The 21,649-nt window shown below is 40.2% G+C and overlaps 1 protein-coding gene across 6 annotated transcripts in view; it reads right to left on the bottom strand.

Annotated features, from left to right (window-relative positions):
- Nucleotides 1-21,649, bottom strand: part of ESR1 (estrogen receptor 1) — a 447,866-nt gene that overhangs the window by 309,625 nt on the left and 116,592 nt on the right. The window contains exon 1 of one of the 6 annotated variants that reach the window (XM_063813580.1): nucleotides 15,272-15,339. The exons of the other annotated variants lie outside the window; for them this stretch is intronic. The gene's annotated coding sequence lies outside the window, so the exon portion shown is untranslated. Of the gene's footprint in view, nucleotides 1-15,271; nucleotides 15,340-21,649 lie in introns of those variants that run through there. 6 annotated transcript variants of the gene reach the window in all.

The raw sequence follows: 21,649 nt of genomic DNA, 5'->3' as shown, positions 1-21,649 counted from the left end.
GTAGCTGGGATTACATGTATGCACCACCACACCCAGCTAATTTTTGTATTTTTAGTAGAGGCGGGGTTTCGCCATGTTGCCCAGGCTGGTTTCAAACTCCTGACCTCAGGTGATCCCCCCACCTCAGCCTCCCAACGTGCTGGGATTACAGGCATGATCCACCACACCCAGCTCTTTTCAGACATTTTTGTTTGAACATTATACCTCCTAGTGGTTGTGTGATCTTGGACAAATCAAGGTCTTTAAGCTGAATCTATAAAATTGGGGCAATTTCCACCTCAAAGAGTTGTTGCAAAGATTAAATGCAATGATGTAGGAAACGCAAGTTCTTCTTGCTATTTTGCTCCATTATTTTGACCGTAGTTGACAATTCCCGGGGCCCCAGAAGCACAAGCTAATAATGAATGAAAGGTACTGAGAGTGTGATAAAGGTCAGAATTGTGTGGCCCAAAGGTTTTGGACGAAATAAAGAGCTGTTGTTGAAGGCGTGCTTACTATCATTCCAAAATGACAGTTTGCTTGACACATCATTGAAATTTGGTACAAATTAGCAATGTTTCTCTGGGGACAAAGAGTAGCCATGCATGTTGGCACCTTAGGTGTGGAGAACGTTAACACCAGAAGCAAGCTATATAAACTTAAAAACCAAAAACTCACGAGTCTAGTGTGTTTTTGGAAATGAATTGTTGCAATGCCAGTTTTGACTATTTCACAACATTTTCAGACCCATTGTAAACCATCTATTGCTCCCACTGAGACATTGTATAGTCCAAGTAAATATCTATTATCAGATTTTAAACCTTTGTAAATAACTGGTAGATTGTTGACAAAATTGTGACTGTCATGTTGAGAAAAGGACTTTGGCTTTCACAAAAATAAAAAAAATTTGGAAGTAATCTTTCAACTATCAGGCATTAAGATCTTTTGATCTATTGCTAAAATGCTTGGAACTCAAATGGCAAATGTGTGTACAGTCTAATTTAGGATCCCTTTATATACAAAATTATCAGTAGAGTTGAAGCCATAAACCACTGAATTTTTCTTAACTTTATCTTTTAGTCTTTCCATTTATGTCATCGATAAATACAACTACTAGATCTGAAGATTATGGAAACCCATTTGGACTCCAATAAGAGGAAAACAATGATTGTGCCCTAGTTTTAGTGGAAAGAAAAGGTCTTATATTTATGGTTAACTTTTCACATTTGCAAAAGAAGCCAAAGAGTTGTTTTCATATTAGGAGAAAATCCAGTTGTTAACATATTCATGAGTTTTCTGATCCACAGCATAGACATCAAAGGAGAGTTTACGCTAACCCTCCCTTCCCCATTTTGTTACACTCGATCACGATTTTTTTAGAACACAGTGAAGAGAACATTAAATAGCCTATCACTACAGAAGACATCCTATTCTCCTAATATGTTTTAAAATATGTTTTTATATTGCAAGTACATGAATATAAAATTAATAAGTTAAGCAAGCAGGTTTAATTTCTCTCTGGGGAGCAGGTAGGCAACCAGCTATTACAGGATATGTCACTTTGAATTACACATATTGTTTTACTGTTGTGGTTTTTTTACTAGACTTCGAGGTCACTTCCAGCCCCTAGCACACTGCCTGGGCACATATTTGGTGCTCAGTAAATATAGTCATGCACCACATAATGATGTTTTGTACTGCAGATATGACAGTGGTCTTGTAAGGTTATAATGGAGCTGAAAAATTCCTATTGCCTCCTGACATTGTAGCTGTCCTAATGTCACAGCACAACACATTACTCATGTGTGTGGTGATGCTGGTGTAAGCAAACCTATTGTGCCACCAGTTGTATAAAAGTCTGGCAATACAATTATGTACAGTACATAATGATTATGATAATAAATGACTATATGACTAATTTATATATTTACTTTACTACAGTTTTTATCATTATTTTAGTGTACTCCTTCTACTATAAAAAAAATTACCTGTAAAACAGCATTAGGCAGGAGGCAGGTCCTTCTGGAGGTCTTCCAGAAGCCCATATTATTATCAGAGGAGATGACAGCTCCAGGGGTGTTACTGCCCCTGAGGACTTTACAGTGGGACAAGATGTGGAAGGGGAAGACAGTGACATTGATGATCCTGACCCTGGGTAGGCCTAGGCTAATGCATGTGTCTGTGACTTTGATTTTTTAAAAAGGTTTAAAACTTTTTTTTTTTTTTTTTTTTGAGACAGAGTCTCGTTCTGTCGCCCAGGCTGGAGTGCAGTGGTGCAAACTCAGCTCACTGCAAGCTCTGCCTCCTGGGTTCATGCCATTCTCCTGCCTCAGCCGCCCGAGTAGCTGGGACTACAGGTGCACACCACCATGCCCGGCTAATTTTTTTGTATTTTTAGTAGAGACAGGGTTTCACCGTGTTAGCCAGGATGGTCTCGATCTCCTGACCTCATGATCTGCCCGCCTCGGCCTCCCAAAGTGCTAGGATTACAGGCGTGAGCCCCCGCACTCAGACTAAAACATTTTTAAAAACTTAAACAGAAAAAAGCTTATAGAATAAGGATGTAAAGAAAGAAAACATTTTTGTACAGCTGTACAATGTGTTTGTGTTTCAAACTAAGTGTTATTATAAAACAGTCAAGAAGATTTTAAAAATTAAAGTTTAGGCCAAGTGCAGTAGCTCACACCTATAATCCCAGCATGCTGGGAGGCTGAGGCAGGAGGATTGCTTGAGTCAGGAGTTCAAGACCAGCCCGGTCAACATAGCAGAACCCAGTCGCTACAAAAAATTTAAAAATTAGCTGGGTGCAGTAGTGTACGTCTGCAGTACCCGCTACTCAGGAGCCTGAGGTGTGAGGATTGCTTAAGCCTAGGAGTTCAATGTTGTAGTGAACTATGATTGTGCCACTGCACTCCAGCCTGGCCAAGAGAGCAAGACCCTATCTCTAAAAAAAAATTAAAGTTTATAAAGTAAAAAAAAAAATACAGTAAGCTAATGTTAATTTATTATTGATTGAAGAAAGAAAAATTTTTAATAAATTTAGTGTATCCTAAGTGCACAGTGCTTATAAAGTTTACAGTAGCATACAATAATGCCCTAGGCCTTCACATTCACTCATCACCCATTCGCTGACTCTCCCAGAGCAACTTCCAGTCCTGCAAGCTCCATTCTGGCAAGTGCCTTGTACAGGTGGACCATTTTTTATCTCTTATACCATATTTTCACTGTGCCTTTTCTATGTTGAAGTGTGTTTAGGTACACAAATACTTACCATTATTTTATAGTTGCCGCAGTATTCAGGACAGTAACATGCTGTACAGGTTTATAGCCTAGGAGCAACAGGCTGTACTATCCAAGCCTAGATGTGTAGTAGGCTATACCACTGAGGTTGGCATAAGTATAACTTGATGATGTTTGCACCATGACAAAATCTCCTAACAACACCTTCCTCCAAACTCATCCCCATCATTAAATGATACATGATTGTATTGGAAGAGAATGAATAAACGGATAAGATTATTTGAACTTGTTGTCTAACTTTGTGTAGATAAAAGGTTTTTTTGACATTTTACCTGTTGTTTGGGGTCATACAGTATTTTCCAGGTATTTATTATTATACTATCTGAAATATAGAACAATATCCATTCCTCAAGAATTATAGGAGGAAAACACAGGTGCTCACTGGATTACCTGAAAGCCACATGTCTCCATAAGACCCAGCTCTGCCCTCCCTTAGGAGTTCAAGATGGGCCCTTTGTGTTGATTGCACTGGCTCTCCTTTGAGATTCTTGAGTCCCAGCTCAGCCCACAGCATGGACTTCTCCTCTTAATGACCTTCAGAAACTCTGTAACAATGTGGCTCATGTATTAGTCCATTTTCACACTGCTAATAAAGACATATCCAAGACTGGGTAATTTATAAAGGAAAGAGGTTTAATGGACTCACAGTTCCACGTGGCTGGGAAGGCCTCACAATCATGGCAGAAGACAAAGGAAGAGCAAAGTGGCTTCTTATATGGCGGCAGGCAAGAGAGCTCGTGAAAGAGAACTCCCATTTATAAAACCATCAGATCTCGTGAGACTTATTCATTACCACGAGAACAGCACGGGAGAGACCCACCCCCGTGATTCAATTACCTCCGACTGGATCCCTCCCATGACACGTGGGAATTATGGGAGCTACAATTCAAGATGAGATTTGAGTGAGGTCACAGCCAAACCACATCAGCCTGTAACCACAGATCCACCACACAGCTGATAAAGTCAAAAGATGTGAATAGAATGAATGTGGAGACCCCTAAAACTGCACACCTGGCAGCAGACCAGCCGTCTGGGAGGTGCTCTTTCTATTCATGACCAGATGCAATGATTCTACTCAATCACTGTAAACAATTCATGATCAGTTATAGCATTTATTGCTTATACTGGTACTTTTGGGAAAACTCACACTATCCAACATTACATAGTTAGGTTTTTTTCATGCCCAGAAATTTCATTATAACATCAATTTGCCAAATAAAATTATAAACTCCTTAAAGGTGGAGATTAACTCAGGGATCAATTTAGGAATACCCAAAAGATGTTCGTGGCCAATAAGGTTGGCCTCATTATTTTAGTCTTTTTATTAACTGAATTAAGTGATTTGCTGGGCAAGGGTTAAAAAAGCTGGAACATGTTCATTTGGTCAAATGAATGTGTGTATATAAACAAAATGTTAAAACAGAGCTATTTAGTCCCTGTGTTGGGCTGAGGTCCCCAGATATTAAATGGCACATTCCAAAGTAAAGTCTAAGGTCACCATGTGGGATTAAAAAAAAAAAAAAGCAGCAAGAAGCGTTTCTCTCTTCTCTCTTCTCTCTCACACATCAAGCATATGAAAGGATCAAGAATTGGGAAATTAGAGGATGTTCGAAGATGTTTGCCATGAACCCCTTCCACAACAGGTGGAAGAGACAGGACATGGCTGCCCTCATCTGCAGCCCAGGGAAAAGGGCTTCACCAAAACCCTTGGAAGTATTGATTCATGTCTGCTAAGAATTGGTGGACGTGGTGACACCTGAAAATCTTAAGGATAAGAGAACTCTGGCCCACCACTTTGGTGGCATGCAAGAAAAGGTGTCTGTGTCATCGTGGGGCTGTGCACCCAAAGTTTGCGGAGGAAAATGGAGCTCATGTGGGCCACATGCAAGAGAGAATCAGTGCAGGTTCAGTTTGCATCCAGCCCAAGTGGGCTACCCACAGGGACAGATGACTTCAATAGGAAGTGTGTTGCTAATTCTCAAAGCTGAGAAGGCCCATCACAACCAGCCAGAGGGTGTGGTGCCACCTGCATGGAGGGATCCACAGGGCAAGATCCCAGTGCTAGAGCATGGGGGTTATCCGAAGAGCCCATAAATGAGGCCCTGAGTGAGGGGGGGCAGCTCCCAACACCTTCCAGACTCAAACACAACAACAACTCACGCCAACGTTCCTTAGCTCTCTCCCCACCTCCTGACCCACCCACTTCAACCTTGTAGGGAGTAGAAATTCAGGCTGGCTTTAAGATGCACAAAGACAAATAAATGGGAGGGAAGGAAAAAGAAACCATCTTCCTCCATCCCACTGCAGGCAGCGGGCTTGTATGGGGCCAGAACTGGGAAAGGGGAGGAGTTGTGAGATGAAATGAAACTCACACGTTTGATATTTACATTGGGCTGGTTATATAAATTAGTGACTAGTGGCCGTTTATGACTTGGAAATGACCAGAAAGTCTTGAGATTTGTTTTACGTTTCCTCCAGGGAAACAAATGTAAAAGCACAGTGAATACTCTATTTATACTCCATGGGTCCTGCTTTTCAGCATAGTAGTCACATTTCTATTCCTTCAAGGAATTTGCGTCTATCATTCACCCTCCCCACTGCCCCCAACAATGCCTTCAATATTTAGAACAAATGGATCCCATAACTGATAGTTTAGACTAACTAGGGTCAGCCAGGAAAGTGAACATATCTTATTTTTCCCATATTTGTTCATTTATAAAATACATAGTGTGCTATTGTATTGATACATGTTCATTATGAAACTCAAAATCAGAAAGGAAAAAGATGAGGTTTGAAAATGTAAAGAGAAGTTCTACTATTCAGGACACCCCCTTTGGAAGCTATTGCTGTAAGGTAACATCATCTGACTCAATAAAAAATTTTCCTTGGCTATTTTCCAAAATGGCTGTACTAATTTACATTCCCACTAATTGTGTAATAAGGGTTCCCTTTTCTCCACATCCTCGCCAACACTTCACCTTTTGGGGTTTTTTTTTAACTTTTATTTTAAGTTCAGGGGTACACGTGCAGGTTTGTTTCATAGGTAAACTTGTGTCATGGGGGTTTGTTGTACAGATTATTTCATCACCCAGGTATTAAGCCTAGTACCCATTAGTTATTTTTCCTGATCCTCTCCCTCCTGCCACCCTCCACCCTCTGATAGGCCCCAGTGTCTGTTATTCCTCTCTATGTGTCCATGAATTCTAATCATGTAGCTCCCACTTACAAGTGAGAACATGCAGTATTAGGTTTTCTGTTCCTGCATTAGTTTGCTAGGGATAATGGCCTCCAGCTCCTTCCATGTTCCTGAAAAGGACATGATCTCATTCTTTTTAGTGGCTGCATAGTATTCTATCATGTACATGTACCACATTTTCTTTATCCAGTCTACCATCAATGGGCATTTAGATTGATTCCATGTCTTTGCTATTGTGAATAGTGCTGCAATGAACATATGCATGTATGTGTCGTTATGATAGAACAATTTATATCCATTTGGGTATATACCCAGTCATGGAATTGCTAGGTTGAATGGTAGTTGTATTTTTAGGTCTTTGAGGAATCATCATACTGTTTTTCACAATGATTGAACTAATTTACACTCCCACCAACATTATATAAGTGTTCCTATTTCTCTGCAACTTCACCAGCATCCATTATATTTTGACTTTTTAATAACAACCACTCTGATTGGTGTGAGATGGTATGTCATTGTGGTTTTGATTTGCATTTCTCTAATGATCAGTGATGCTGAGCTTTTTTCATATGCTTGTTGGCCACATGTATGTCTTCTGTTGAAAAGTGTCTGTTCATGTCCTTTGCCTGCTTTTTAATGAGGTTGTTTTTTTCTTGTAAATTTAAGTTCCTTATAGATGCTGGATAGTAGACCTTGGTTAGACGCATAGTTTGCAAAAATTTTCTCCCATTCTGTAGGTTGTCTGTTTACTCTGTTGATAGTTTTATTTGTTATATAGAAGCTCTTTAGTATAATTAGATCTCATTTCTCAATTTCTGCTTTTGTTGCAATTGCTTTTGGCATCTTCATCATGAAATTTTTGCCCATTCCTATGTCTAAGATGGTATTGCCTCAGTAGTCTTCCAGGGTTCTTAGAGTTTTGGGCTTTTCATTTAAGTCTTTAATCCATCTTGAGTTAGTTTTTATATATGGTGTAAGGAAGGGGTCCAGTTACAAGAAAAAGATGCCCTCTCTCGCCACTCCTATTCAACATAGTATTAGAAGTCCTGGCCAGAGCAATCAGGCAAGAGAAAGAAATATAGCACATCCAAATAGAAAGAGAGGTAGTCAAACTATCCCTATTTGCAGATGACATGTCCCTGTATTTAGAAAACCCCATAGTGTTGGCCCAAAAGCTCCTTCAGCTGATAAACAACTTCAGCAAACTCTCAGGACACAAAATCAACATACAGAAATCACTTAGCCTTCCTATACACCAAAAATAGTCAAGCAAAGAGCCAAATCAGGAACACAATCCCATTCACAATTGCCACAAAAGAAATAAAACATCTAGGAATACAGCTAACCCGGGAGGTGAAAGTTCTCTACAAGAAGAACTAAAAAACCCTGCTCAAATAAATGAGAGATGACACAAACAAATGGAAAAAACATTCCATGCTCATGAATAGGAAGAATCAATATCAATAAAAGGGCCATACTGCTCAAAGCAACTTATAGATTCAATGCTATTCCTATCAAACTACCAGTGACATACTTCACAGAACTAGAAAAAAACTATTTTAAAATTCATATGGAATGAAAAAAAGATCCCAAATAGCCAAGACAATCTGAGCAAAAAGAACAAAGCTGGAAGCATCATGTTATCCAACTTCAAACCATACTACAGGGCTACAATAACCAAAACAACATGGCACTGATACACAAACAGACACATAGACTGATGGAACAGAATAGAGAGCCCAGAAATAAGACCACACATCTACAACTATCTGATCTTTGACAAAGCTGACAAAAATAAGCAATGCAGCCAGGCACGGTGGCTCATGCCTGTAATCCCAGTACTTTGGGAGGCCGAGTGGGGTGGATCAACTGAGGTCAGGAGTTCATGACCAGCCTGGCCAACTTGGTGAAACCCTGTCTCTATCAAAATACAAAAATTAGCCAGGTGTGGTGGTGCACATGTGTAATCCAAACTACTTGGGAGACTGAGGCAGGGGAATCGCTTGAACCTGGGAGGCGGAGGTTGCAGTGAGCCAAAATTGTGCCACTGCACTCCAGCCTGGGTGACAGAGCGAGACCCCATCTCAAAAAGTAAAATAAAATAAGCAATGGCGAAAAGACTCCTTATTCAATAACTAAGGCTGGGATAACTAGCTACCCATAGACAGAAGATTGAAACTGAACATATTTTTTTTCTTTTCAAGGACACATTCAATGCCTACCAGAAAAAAAAAAAAAAGTCTTAATAATTCTTTATATGTCAAATTACAGATTTTTTAAAAAATCAACCAAAGTCACACTAAGAGGTTCAGTTTTTACCCTTGTCTAAAGCCAAAAGTCTCCTTCAGCAACATTTGTGTATATAAACGTTTGTTTGTTGTTGACATTTAAAAGCGTGAAATCGGGAGAAAATGGCATGTTTGTTTCATCAATGACTCTCTAGATTAAGTCCAGGGAGGATGAAATTAAAAAGGGTCAGTTAAAAAAGCTTTAGGCTGTGTCAGGTCTCCAGCTCACCTTTGCCAGCACAGTGAGTTCCTGCCCTGCAGCGTGCTTGAAACCGGGGTGGGGCAGGAGAGGCAGCCTCTCGCTAGAGGGTAGAGGTGCCAGGAGGCTCGCAGCAGTTGCAAAGGCCTCTTATTTTGGAGGTTGGTCCTGGCCCCACTAGAATCAGAAAGTCTCCTGGGAAACAAACCCCACTACCATCTCTTCTCCAGCAGTTGTGATCCAGGGCATCCTTGTGACTTTAATGTTAAAATTATGTCAAAGTCAGGAGTACTGTGAGCACCCTGTGCAGACAAGCCAGGCAGCCCTCAGATGTTGGGGCAGGTAGGGCCTTGGAGGTCATCTGGTTTAATGGGGTTCAGTCTCTTTCCCACTCACCTGAATGGTGACGCTTGCCAAGCTTGACACAGTCCTCTGTCTGACCCCATGGTGGCTGTGATCTCTACCTCACCAAGATTTTCCTCCCACATAAGAAATTTTGAGAATAGAAAGGATGTGAATAGAGGAATAATTAACCCCTCCTTCACACTCAACACACAGGCATCAGATAACAAAGTGCCTGTACTTGAATCACACTTCCTTCCTGACAAATCTCATTGCTTGATGGCACTACCACAATGCAGTCCAGGATTGCTTACCCATTATCACCTCTTTTTGTACAGATGGGAAAACTGAGGTTCTAATGGGTTCAATGGCTTGCCCAGAGTGACGACCCAGAGTCATGGCCTCATGTGTCATTAAAATTGACGGGATTTGTGTTTTGAGTCACCTCCAAGTAAACCTAGACTTTACCTGCGGTAGTATGTTATCTTCACTTTGTCCTGGAATCATTCAAAGCCTCCCTCTTGAGATTTTACCTTCCCAGAAAAGCTGCCAGCCCCTCAGAGCATGTGAGGTAGGAATTTTGAGAAAAAATGGTGACACTGAGATATTAATGGGCTTTCTCAGGATTCACTGGTTAATAACAGAGGTGTACCCTTACTCTGTAGTTCTCAAAGTATGGGCTCCAGGGCAACAGCATCAATATCATCTGGGAAATTGTAGAAGTATAAATTCTTGGCAGAACTGTTTCCTTCCCTTCTTTTACATCTTTTCATATCTCCACTCAGATGCCATCTCTCTTGACCATTCAATCAAAGCACTCCTCCCACTCCCTGTCTCCAGGCTCGTCTCTCACTGTCCTGTCACTGGGGTGCTTTCCTGCTCATTACACTTTCTGTCTTGGTCACTGTGATGGCCAATTTCAGGTGTCAACTTGCCAAGGTTATGGCACCCAGTTATTTAATCAAACATGAGTCTAGATGTTGTAGTGAAGGTATTCTGAAGATATGGTTGACACCAACCATCAGTTGACTGATTGGCTTAAATGACAACTGATTGTACAGTTCCCCCTCATAACATGGGTGGGCCTTGCCCAATCAGTTGAAAAGCTTGTCAGCAAAAACTGAAGTTTCCAGAGAAGAAAAAAATGTCCCTAGAATGTAGCATTAACTCCTGCCTGAGTTTCCAGCCTGCTGGCCTGCTCTACAAATTTCAGACTTGCCAACCTCTGCAATTGCACTAGCCAACTAATAAATATTATAAAGACATGAATAAAAGGCACAAGTTGGGGTGGGGGGAGCACTCATGGGGAAACTGTTCAAAAAACTTATCTTTGGTGGGAAGGATATGTTAAAAGAACTAAAGTAAGTCCTGGCAGCTGGAACCCAGGAGGGGAAGTTACACTAGTCACTTCTGTAACTGTAACACTGGTTGCAATGCAGGAATGGGAAAGGTATTCCTTATAACTCTGAGTCACATGTTGCCTAACTCAGTCTGGGAAACTTGTGACTTTTTCTCTGATCTTAGCACTTAAAATACAAACACTAATTTTTAGATTTCAATCAGAATGTTATTTGATGGAAACATGGTACAAAGAACACCCATTAAGGAAAATTTAAAAATATTTTATCCTGTTGACTTTGTTTTTTTAAAGTGTTTTTATATTTAAAAACATATCTTCTCTATAAAAATATAACTTCTAGAAGCTGGAACAATTTGAACAATAAAATAAAGTAGTATTGTTTTTTAGCCCAAAGTCTAAAATAAATATCCATGAAGCTATACTGATATAAATAATTCAATAAATAAATAAATAGGGGAGAATAGACAAATCTCCCATGCAGAAGAATTCCAAATAATTTGTGTACATACACAACTCTCGAAGAGGAGAAGCATAGCTCCCCACTCCTTCATTGTGAGCTGTGCAGAGTGACTTCCTTCAAAGAGTACAGTGTGGAAAGGGGGTAAGGAAGGACTTTACAGAGGAGAAACTAGACAAATACTACCCCAGCCAGTTGGCCAAGGTCAACATTAGTTGTCATAAATCATATTGTTAGAATATATGCTTGATATGATGTAATAAGAATGGCATTTCATTTCTGTGGTCTTCCCCTCAAAACACCTGTAATACCAAGCTAACCATGAGAAAAACATGAGACAAATCTCAGTTGAGGTACATTCTACAAAATGCTTAACCAGTATTCCTCAAAACTGTCAAGGTCATCAAAAACATGGAAAATCTGAGAAACTCAGGACAACAGAATGTAATGTGGCATTCTGTATGGGATACTGGAATAGAAAACGGACATTGGGTAGAAACTAAGGGAACTGGAATAAAGCATGAATTTAGTTAATAATAAAATAACAGTATTGGTTCATTAATTGTAATATACCATACTAATGCAAGATGTTAGTTACTAATACGGGAGCTGGGTGTGGGTTAGATAGGAAATCTCTACTGTCTTCCCAATTTAAATCTAAAATCTAAAACTGTTCTAAAATAAAAGGTGTATTTAATACACATATCTTTTATGTAAAGTGAAGAATTAAATATGAAGTTATTTTCTAAATAGGCACATACAGGGATTGTAGCACCACTCTGTATTAGACTACTATGAAATCAATCCATTTCAATTATCGTCTATACCAGGGCTTATGAAGTGCCTGTAGCAGTGACAGATTCCCTCTGCCTGTCTTGCCCTGCATGTACCAATGGCACTTAAGAACCTGTCTCCTGACAACAAATTGCGTGTCCTTCTCCAGCTAGCAAAATAGCCAACATCTCCCCAGGAGAAGAAGAGATAGACACAGGGCTGGTGCTGATCCCTTATGGGGATCAATCTCCCCAAAGCAAACCACCTTTACACATAGACACCGTGTAAAAGTGGTTTGGTTTGGGGAGCTGACTGGGGCTGGATTTCAGCCACCACTTGCTCCTCAACCCAGCACAAGTCACTGTGACAGTCATTGCAGTGTCCTTGGGGGACACAGGATGACAAGTGGTTGCTGGAACTATGGAAGTATGTATCAATAATTTTACATATACCATACGTTTAAATATTTATCTTAAGGAATTAATCTAAGATACAAACATTAAGGTGATGGTATTAGAGTGGTGGGGTCAGTCAGTGTTTCAATAAAACTCACCTAAACACACCAGTAAGTCAGACATTTCTGGTTCATTACAGTTTATTTCCAATTTTAGTGAGCAGATGTGGAGTATGGGAAAGAGCACGGATGTGGCGGAGGAATGGAAGGTGTATTTAACGTTTCAGTTGCCTTTGATTTACCCTTAACATTTTTCCACATTTGGCCAGCACTTAATTGTCCATTCACACATTCACTTCATGTGTTTAAATGATTAGATTTCTGGAGGAGAGCCATAATACCAGGGTAGCTTGATTTATAGAAGGCAGCCAGAATAATGAAGAGTGTTAAAATGTGCACCTCCACACACATTTAAATAGGTGCACACATTTCTGGAGGGAAATATGGAAGCATGTATCAAGAATATTACATATACCATACCTTTAAATATTTATCTTGAGGAATTAATCTAAGATACATACTAAAATAACAGAGATATCCATTGAAGCATCATTTACCGAAAACTTGGAAGCAAACTTAAAAAACCCAAACACTTGTTAAAGGGGAAAGGGTTAAATAAATCTTTATCTAACATTGAATTATAATACTATTCTTAAAAACAATTAATTCCAAAATAGACTTACCATCTTACGTAAAGTAAGAAAATGAGATTATAAAAACACATTCTTGTTTCTTTATAATTTTTAACACTTTCTATTTCATATTTTTACATGATGATACATTAGTTTCATAAATAAAAAAATACTCTTAAATGTCTTCCTTTTTTTCATATCCCAAACAAGGATGGAGAATCAGATTCAAGTTTCCAACTCCAACAGGTTGTTGATTGATCTGTAGTCAATCAAAATTTGAAGTCTTCAGTTTTAAAACTAAGGATTTGAACTCAACAATCCAAGATCCCAACTTTTTCTAATTCCATGATTGACCTGTCTAGAACATACATTTCTCCACCACATTACAGTTAATGAAGAACTTTTCCCATGTGCATCTCGTCCTTAGTATTTTAGTTATTATTTCCTCAGTACTACTTACCTCTGCTTCACACACTTCTTTTTCAAAAAAGCAGAGTAACAATAAAATCATTTATACCAGACACTCTAAATAGCTCTGTGGTTCCCACTGTAAATTTATTTTGTAAAACATAGCCTATGCTGAAAGTAGTTTTTTTTTTTTTTGCACAATACTTTTTTTTAAAACAAACCCTTGTCACTGTTTAGTAGAAAGATATTTTATTCTGCCCCATTAAATAAAATGTTAGAGTCATTCTGACCTGCCTGGTATACAATTTGGGTGTGTAGCAGTTAGCAAATATCTTGCCCTCTTAGTGAAAATAGATGAAAACAGGAGAAAGGAATGGAAACAGCGAAGCGGTGGGATGTAGGGGATCAAACATTCTGGATTGGGAGTCAAAACATCAGGGTTTCAGTCTCAGGGTCTCTCTTCTTAACTAGTTGTATAACTTCAGTGCTATGGTTTGAATTTTTGTCTCCTCCAAAGCTCATGTTGAAATGTAATTGCCATTGTAACAGTATTAAAAGGTGGTGCCTGTGAGAAATGATTAGGCCATGAGGCCTCCACCTTCATGGATGGGATTCATGCCATAATAGAAGCACAAATTCAGCCACATTTTACCTCTTGGCCCTTCTGCCTTCCACCATGTAGACACATCCAGAAGGCCCTTGCCAGATGCCAGCACCTTGATATCAGACCTTCCAACCTCCAGAATCGTGAGCCAATAAATTTCTGTTCAATATAAATTACGCAGTCTCAAGTATGCTCTCTTATAGCAGCACAAAATGGACTAAGACACTTAGATAAATTAATTAATATCTTTGAGTCTCAGTTTCCTCATCTCTAAAATTAAGGAATTCTATTAAAATAATCTTCAAGGATTCTTCCACTTATGAAATTCTACTTTGAAAGAAGTTTTAGAAGAAATGTATAGTTTGAAAGCAAAAGAAAAAATTAGTTTCATTAGTATTTGCATTCTACAAAAAAGATCACCAAAATCTCAATATTTTAAAGCCCGTTATATTTAATAATTTTGTACTACATTTTGATTTAAAACTAGGTATAAAAAGTTTGAGACAATGTTTAGCTTGAAATTTCTACAACACTGTGATTATATGGACAGAGTGACAAAAACAGTTTCAGGACTGAAGAGAGTTAGATGCTGAACTAGGGTAAGAGTTTTGGGCTGTGATTTTGACACCAAATGCTTTCCTGAGAATGAGGAGAATCAATGGACTGAACTTTAGGAATCAGTGACATCAAACATAAGCCTAAGTCTCATTTGAATTCTTCCCAAGTCAGGGCTTCACCTTTTTGGAAGAAAAGAAAGAAAACAAAAACTTGAAAGTCCAGCATTTTTCAACCCTGGCTACCACCTAAGAATCATGAGAGGAGTTTTTAAATAATATTCATGCCCAGGCTACCCCACACCAAGGAAATCAGAATCTTGGGGGAGTCAGCCATAGGTGTTTTTTGAACTCTCCTGAGTAATTCTTTTGTGCTGTCAATTGAGAACTACTGAGTTAAATAAGAAAACATGAGAAGATGGAAGGAATGATGACTGCCAAAGCAAAAGGCAGGGTTTTTTTTCTTTTTCTTTTTTTTTTTTTTATTGTACCTTAAGTTCTGGGATACATGTGCAGAATGTGCAGGTTCGTTACATAGGTATACATGTGTCATGGTGGTTTGCTGCACCCATCAACTCGTCATCTACATTAGATATTTCTCCTAATGCTATTCTTCCCCTTGACCCCCAACCCCCCGACAGGCCCTGGTGTGTGATGTTCCCCTCCCTGTGCAAATATGTTCTCATTATAGAACTTGTGGAACTCACCCACTTGTGAAACTTACCCACTCATTATGGAACTCACCCACTTGTGAGTGAGAACATGCAGTGTTTGGTTTTCTGTTTCTGTGTTAGTTTGCTGAGAATGATGGTTTCCAGCTTCATCCATGTCCCTGCAAATGACATAAACTCATTCTTTTTTATGGCTGCATAGTATTCCATGGTGTATATGTGCCACATTTTCTTTATTCGGTCAAACATTGATGGACATTTGGGTTGGTTCCAAGTCTTTGCTATTGTGAATAGTGCTGCAATAAACATACGTGTGCATGTGTCTTTATAGTAGAATGATTTATAATCCTTTGGGTATATACCCAGTAATGGGATTGCTGGGTCAAATAGCATTTCTAGTTCTAGATCCTTGAGGAATCGCCACACTGTCTTCCACAATGGTTGAAATAATTTACACTCCCACCAACAGTATATGTGTTCCTATTTCTCTGCAACTTCACCAGTACCTGTTATATTTTTACTTTTTAATAACAACCATTCTGACTAGTGTGAGATAGTATCTCCTTGTGGCTTTGATTTGCATTTCTCTAATGACCAGTGATAATGAGGTTTTTTTTCATATGTTTGTTGGCTGCATAAATGTCTTCTTTTGAAAAGTGTCTGTTCATATCCTTATGGGGAAAGGATTCCCTGTTTAATAAATGGTATTGGGAAAACTGGCTAGTCATATGCAGAAAACTGAAACTGGACCCCTTCCTTACACCTTATACAAAAATTAACTCAAGACAGATTAAAGATTTAAACATAAGACCTAAAACCATAAAAACCCTAGAAGAAAACCTAGGCAATACCATTCAGGACATAAGCATAGGCAAAGACTTCATGACTAAAATGCAAAAGCAATGGCAACAAAAGCCAAAATTGACAAATGGGATCTAATTAAACTAAAGAGCTTCTGCACAGCAAAAGAAACTATCATCAGAGTGAACAGGCAACCTACAGAATGGGAGAAAAATTTTGTAATCCATCCATCTGACAAAGGGTAATATCCAGAATCTACAAGGAACTTAAATAAATTAACAAGAAAAAAAACCAGGCTTTCTTTAGCAATATACAATTGCTGCTCTATATGCTATGCACAAAACAAGACCAAAGGTGCTTACCCAGGAGAACTTGCATGACAGCGAAAACAAATTTTTTGGCAAAAAAAGTATCTTTTTTAATCACATAAAGAAATTTCCACAAACCATAATCTCACAGTTGAGATTCAAAGTCTCACAGTTGTCAATGCATTAGTGATTTCTTTCCTATGATTTAAAAGTTGTAAATATGGCAGGTATGGTGGCTCACACCTGTAATCCCAGCACTTTGAGAGGCTGAGGTGGGCAGATCACTTGAGGTTAGGAGTTCGAGACCAGCCTGGCCAACATGGCGAAACCCCGTCTCTACTCAAAATACAAAAATTAGCCAGGCATGGTGGCACACACCTGTAATCCCAGCTACTGGGGAGGCTGAGGCAGGAGCATTGCTAGAACCTGGGAGGTGGAGGTTGCAATGAGCCGAGATCATGCCACCGCAATCCAGCCTGTGTGACAGAGCAAGACACTGTCTCAAAAAAAAAAAAAAAAAAAAAGTTGTAAATATACATAACATAAAATGCATGATTTTTAGCCATTTTTAAGTAATGGCATTAAGCACATTCCCTGTGTTGTGCAGCCATCACCATTGTCCATCTCCAGAACGTCTTCATCATCCCAAATAGAAATGTTGTACCCATTGAACAATCCTCCTTCCTTTCCACCTTTGGTCACCTCCGTTCCACCTTTCTATCCCTGTGAATTTGCCTATTCTAGGTAGTTTATATAAGTGAAATCATACAACATTTCTCTTCTTAAAAACAAAGAAATTGAGAACAAGGACTGTCGTGATTTTCCGAAGAAAGTGGAAACTTCTTTTAAAAATCAGATGAGGAACCAATGGCGTCTTGGGTAGTTAAGTGTCAAGATGTAGATTTCCTGGTTTTACACACTCTATTGTACATTTTAATTTTTTATTTTTATTTATTTATTTATTTATTTTTGAGACAGAGTTTCGCTCTTGTTCCCCAGGCTGAAGTGCAGTGGCGCAGTCTCGGCTCACTGCACCCTCTGCCTCCTGGGTTCAAGCGATTCTCCTGCCTCAGCCTCCCACGTAGCTGGGGTTACAGGCATGCACCACCGTGCCCGGCTAATTTTTGTATTTTTAGTAGAGTTGGGATTTCCCCATGTTGGCCACGCTGGTCTCGAACTCCTGACCTCAGGTGATCCAACTGCCTCAGTCCCCCAAAGTGCTAGGATTACAGGCATGAGCCACCATACCCGGCCCTATTGTACATTTTAATCACCCATGGTCACCCACTTCCTATGAGTTCAGCATTCTGGCCTCTGTTTCCCTATTGTGATTTCCAGTCCCCACATGACCCTTCTTACATTAACCTTTTTAACCACAACTCCCTCTGCATTAAATCACCAACATTCTCCACATGTGTCCAGTGAAATACCTAACTCACCCTTTCTTTCAGATTTCCATTGCCTCAACCCTAACCAATACCCTTACTTGGGACTGGTTAAAAAACAGAAAATAGGCCAGGCGCGGTGGCTCACACCTGTAATCTCAGCACTTTGGGAGGCTGAGGTGGGCAGATCACTTGAGGTCAGGAGTTCAAGACCAGCCTGGGCAACATGGTGAAACCCTGTCTCTACTAAAAATACAAAAAATTAGCCAGGCTTGGTGGCAGGTGCCTGTAATCCCAGTTAATCAGGAGGGTGAGGCAGGAGAATCGCTTGAACCAGGGAGGCAGAGGTTGCAGTGAGCCGAGATCACACTACTACACTCTAGGCTGGGCGACAAGAGCAAGACTCTGTCTCAAAAAAAAAAAAAAAAGAAAGAAAGAAAGAAAGAAAGAAAAGAAAAGGAAAAGAAAATACCTCAGAGTTGTACAAGCCTTTCTCTGGCATTTTATGCTCAGAGCCAGCTTCCACACAAGCCTGGATCAACCTTTCTCAGATGCCATTCACATCCCCCCAAATACCATTTGTACCTTTTTGCCTATCCCATAAAACCTGAATGTCCGCCTGCTAGCCCATCCCGTCAAACTCACGTATATCTCCCTATAAAAAAATGCCTTCTCCAGCCAAGCCAATCTGTGGCCACTCTTCTTTTCTTTTCCTTTTTTTTTTTTTTTTAAGACGGAGTTTCACTCTTTGTTGCCCAGGCTGGAGTGCAGTGGCGTGATCTCAGCTCTCTGCAACCTCTGCCTCCCGGGTTCAAGCGATTCTCCTCTCTCATCCTCTCAAGTAGCTGGGATTACAGGCACCCGCCACCAAGTCTGGCTAATTTTTGTATTTTTAGTAGAGGCATGGTTTCACCATGTTGACCAGGCTGATCTCGAACTCCTGACCTCAGATGATCCTCCTGCCTTGGTCTCCCAAAGTGCTGGGATTACAGGTGTGAGCCACCCCACCCGGCCTCCGTGGCCAGTCTTCTGAATGCAACATTCTATCCCTGCCTCTGCGTGAGGACTCATTCAGCAGAGCTAATTCCCTGGTAGTTAATAGCCACTAGCACCCACAGCTCCATAACTGGCTTGAGCTGCCAAGCACTCCTGTCAGTCCTTTTCTTCTCACACCAAGGGCAGAGAACAGACAGCCTCTGCTTTGTTATCTCTGATAAAATGTCTGGAAGAACCACTGGTCTTGCCCCACAAATCCCTCCTATTCTGAACTGAATTCCTGGGTCTCTTTTTCCTAATATTTCAGCCTGTGGTTTTGGACTCGAGCCAGCTTCTTTCCACCCAGGCACTATGTCCCCAGTCTATTCACCTCCCATTTATGCTCTCCAGGCCTCCAGTGGATGTTTCTGACTCCTGCTTTCAGATCCCCTCTGACCCAGCCTCTTTCCTCGAACTTGCTTTACCTGCTCTTCCTGCCTCCAAAGTCCTGAACATTCTTACTCGCAACAAAAATTATCCACCCATTTCCTATATTCTTCTCTCTGCCTCCTTTCAGGGATTTAAGATCCGCTCACCTTCATTCTTACATGAAACTGACTTCCTGACCACAACCCTTGCTATTCAGATCCTAAAATTCAGCACCTCTTCTGGTTAAACCAGACCCCTGGGCCTGACGTTTCTTGCCCTGCCCAGTTCTGGTGCTATCTGAGACCTAGCATAGCAGGCCTTGAACAATATCTTCTGTAGATTCTGCTTCTCTTTGCCCACTGCTCTAGGCTGTAGCCTCTAGGACTGTTTTGGGTTTTTTTGGATTTTTTTTTTTTTTTTTCGAGACGGAGTCTCGATTTGTCACCCAGGCTGGAGTGCAGTGGCGCGATCTCGGCTCACTGCAAGCTCCGCCTCCCGGGTTCACGCCATTCTCCTGCCTCAGCCTCCCGAGTAGCTGGGACTACTGGCGCCCGCCACGGCACGGCTAATTTTTTTTGTATTTTTAGTAGAGACAGGGTTTCACCGTGTTAGCCAGGATGGTCTCGATCTTCTGATCTTGTGATCCGCCCGCTTCGGCTTCCCAAAGTGCTGGGATTACAGGTGTCAGCCACCGCGCCTGGCCAGGACTGTTTTAACACGCTAGTACAGGTTGAGTATCCCTAATCCAAAAATCCAAAATTCAAAATGCTCCAAAATCCAAAACTTTTTGAGGGCCAAGATGACACTGAAAGGAAATGCTCACTGAAGCATTTCAGATTTTGGATTTTCAGATTAGGGATACTGAGCAGGTATGAAAATATTCCAAAATCTGAAATAATCCCAAAGCTAAAACAATCTGGTCGCAAGCATTTTGGATAAGGGATACTCAACTTGTATTACTCTCCATCATGGAGTTCTTCTGTTTCTTTGGGTACTTCCTCTCCACGGGACAGACTGTTTCCCTTTTAGCATCTACTTTTTGTCCTGATTCCTTCTTTCACCTCTCCTGCCACTTCAGTCCTTGCCCAGAGAGGAGTCATGCAGATAAATTTCGAAGTCTGATCTTTCCGCAAGTCAAAGGGCTATATTGGACTAAACACTGGCTCGAGATCCACCTCAACTCACTATCTTCTTAAGGTAAGATGAGGGATAAGTCAACTAAAATTATATTAAAAGTGAAATCTGACAAATGCAGTGAAAAGCAGTTTGAATGTAGAGCTCTTTATTTATAGTTAGTTATTTATATAATGGTGTTATAGTTATTTAATGTATGGTTATGTACAGTTATTTATTTAATGGTGACTTCAAGTCCCAAGTATTTTCTGCATACCTAATCAGCTAATTCTGTTGATGTACCAGTAAAGATCTAGAAAGGTTTTGGCTTCTTTCATTTTAATCCTACAAATGTTCAACACCATGGATGAAGGATACTTTCCCTTAATATAGACTATCTAAATGGATCATCTCTAACTGCTGTGATCATCCTAGACTTCTACAGTTGGAAGTTGGTGGACAAAAGCAATAACATCCCAGCCCTACCAGTACTGTGCGAGGGCCAAGGTAAGAATTTGTCACAAGCTTCTTACAGCTTTCAATATTGAAGGAAGACCACAATGTAGTACCACTAACCATCCATGACTAATGAGTCCCCAGTGATCCAGAAACTGTTACCTGTTCTTGGCATACGATGCCTTGTTCAGGGACAGAAAAGTTCAAACAACATAACTTGACTTCAAACGAAATGTCAAAGTTATTCATTATCACAAAACAACCATTTGTTCCCCAACTCCCAAACTCCATTGTTTTCTGTGATATGCTATACTTCACCAAATGGAACCTTTCAATGTGACCAAAGCAAGCTTTTGAAAGTAGAACAAGTGAGATTGAGTGGCATTCCCCATCTTTGGTTGCTAGTACCTTTTACAAGCTAGTGAAATGGTTATTATAGTCCAAATTTATTGCAAGGTAAGTCAAAACTGACCAAACCTTTCCAGAAGCCCTCTCTAACTCCCTAATGACAATGTTCCATACAATAGCCCTGTTTAATCTAACTTCTTCCAACTCTACAAATACTTGCTGAACACCTATTTCATGCAAAGCATCATGTCCCAGTCTGTCCCTCACTCTTATTTCAGAAAGCTTTCTCTTTACTAAGGATGTCAGGTGTGTTTATTTCGTTGAAAGCCACCGAACACCATAACATTGCTGATAACAATTCAAAGAGAAATTCACCCACAGACATTGACCTAGGGATCAATTTTCCAACTATAACCTCCACATCCCAATCCTTTGCCACCAGAGGAGATGAGAGATTATTCTTTTAAGGTGATTAGATTCCATTCTTAAGTTCTGCTCTTTACTCTACAACAAGCAGGGTCTCATAAACAAGTGAAAAAGAGAAGATGCCAGGATTCCTACTTGCACAGAGATCCTTGGAGTAAGAAAACAACCTGAGTCACTGGGTTGCCAGCCA

The sequence above is a fragment of the Pan troglodytes genome, chromosome 5 (genome assembly GCF_028858775.2).
Source record: "Pan troglodytes isolate AG18354 chromosome 5, NHGRI_mPanTro3-v2.0_pri, whole genome shotgun sequence".
NCBI lineage: Eukaryota > Metazoa > Chordata > Mammalia > Primates > Hominidae > Pan > Pan troglodytes.
Note: the sequence above shows the minus strand (reverse complement) of the source record. Positions and strands in the feature narration are given on the sequence as shown.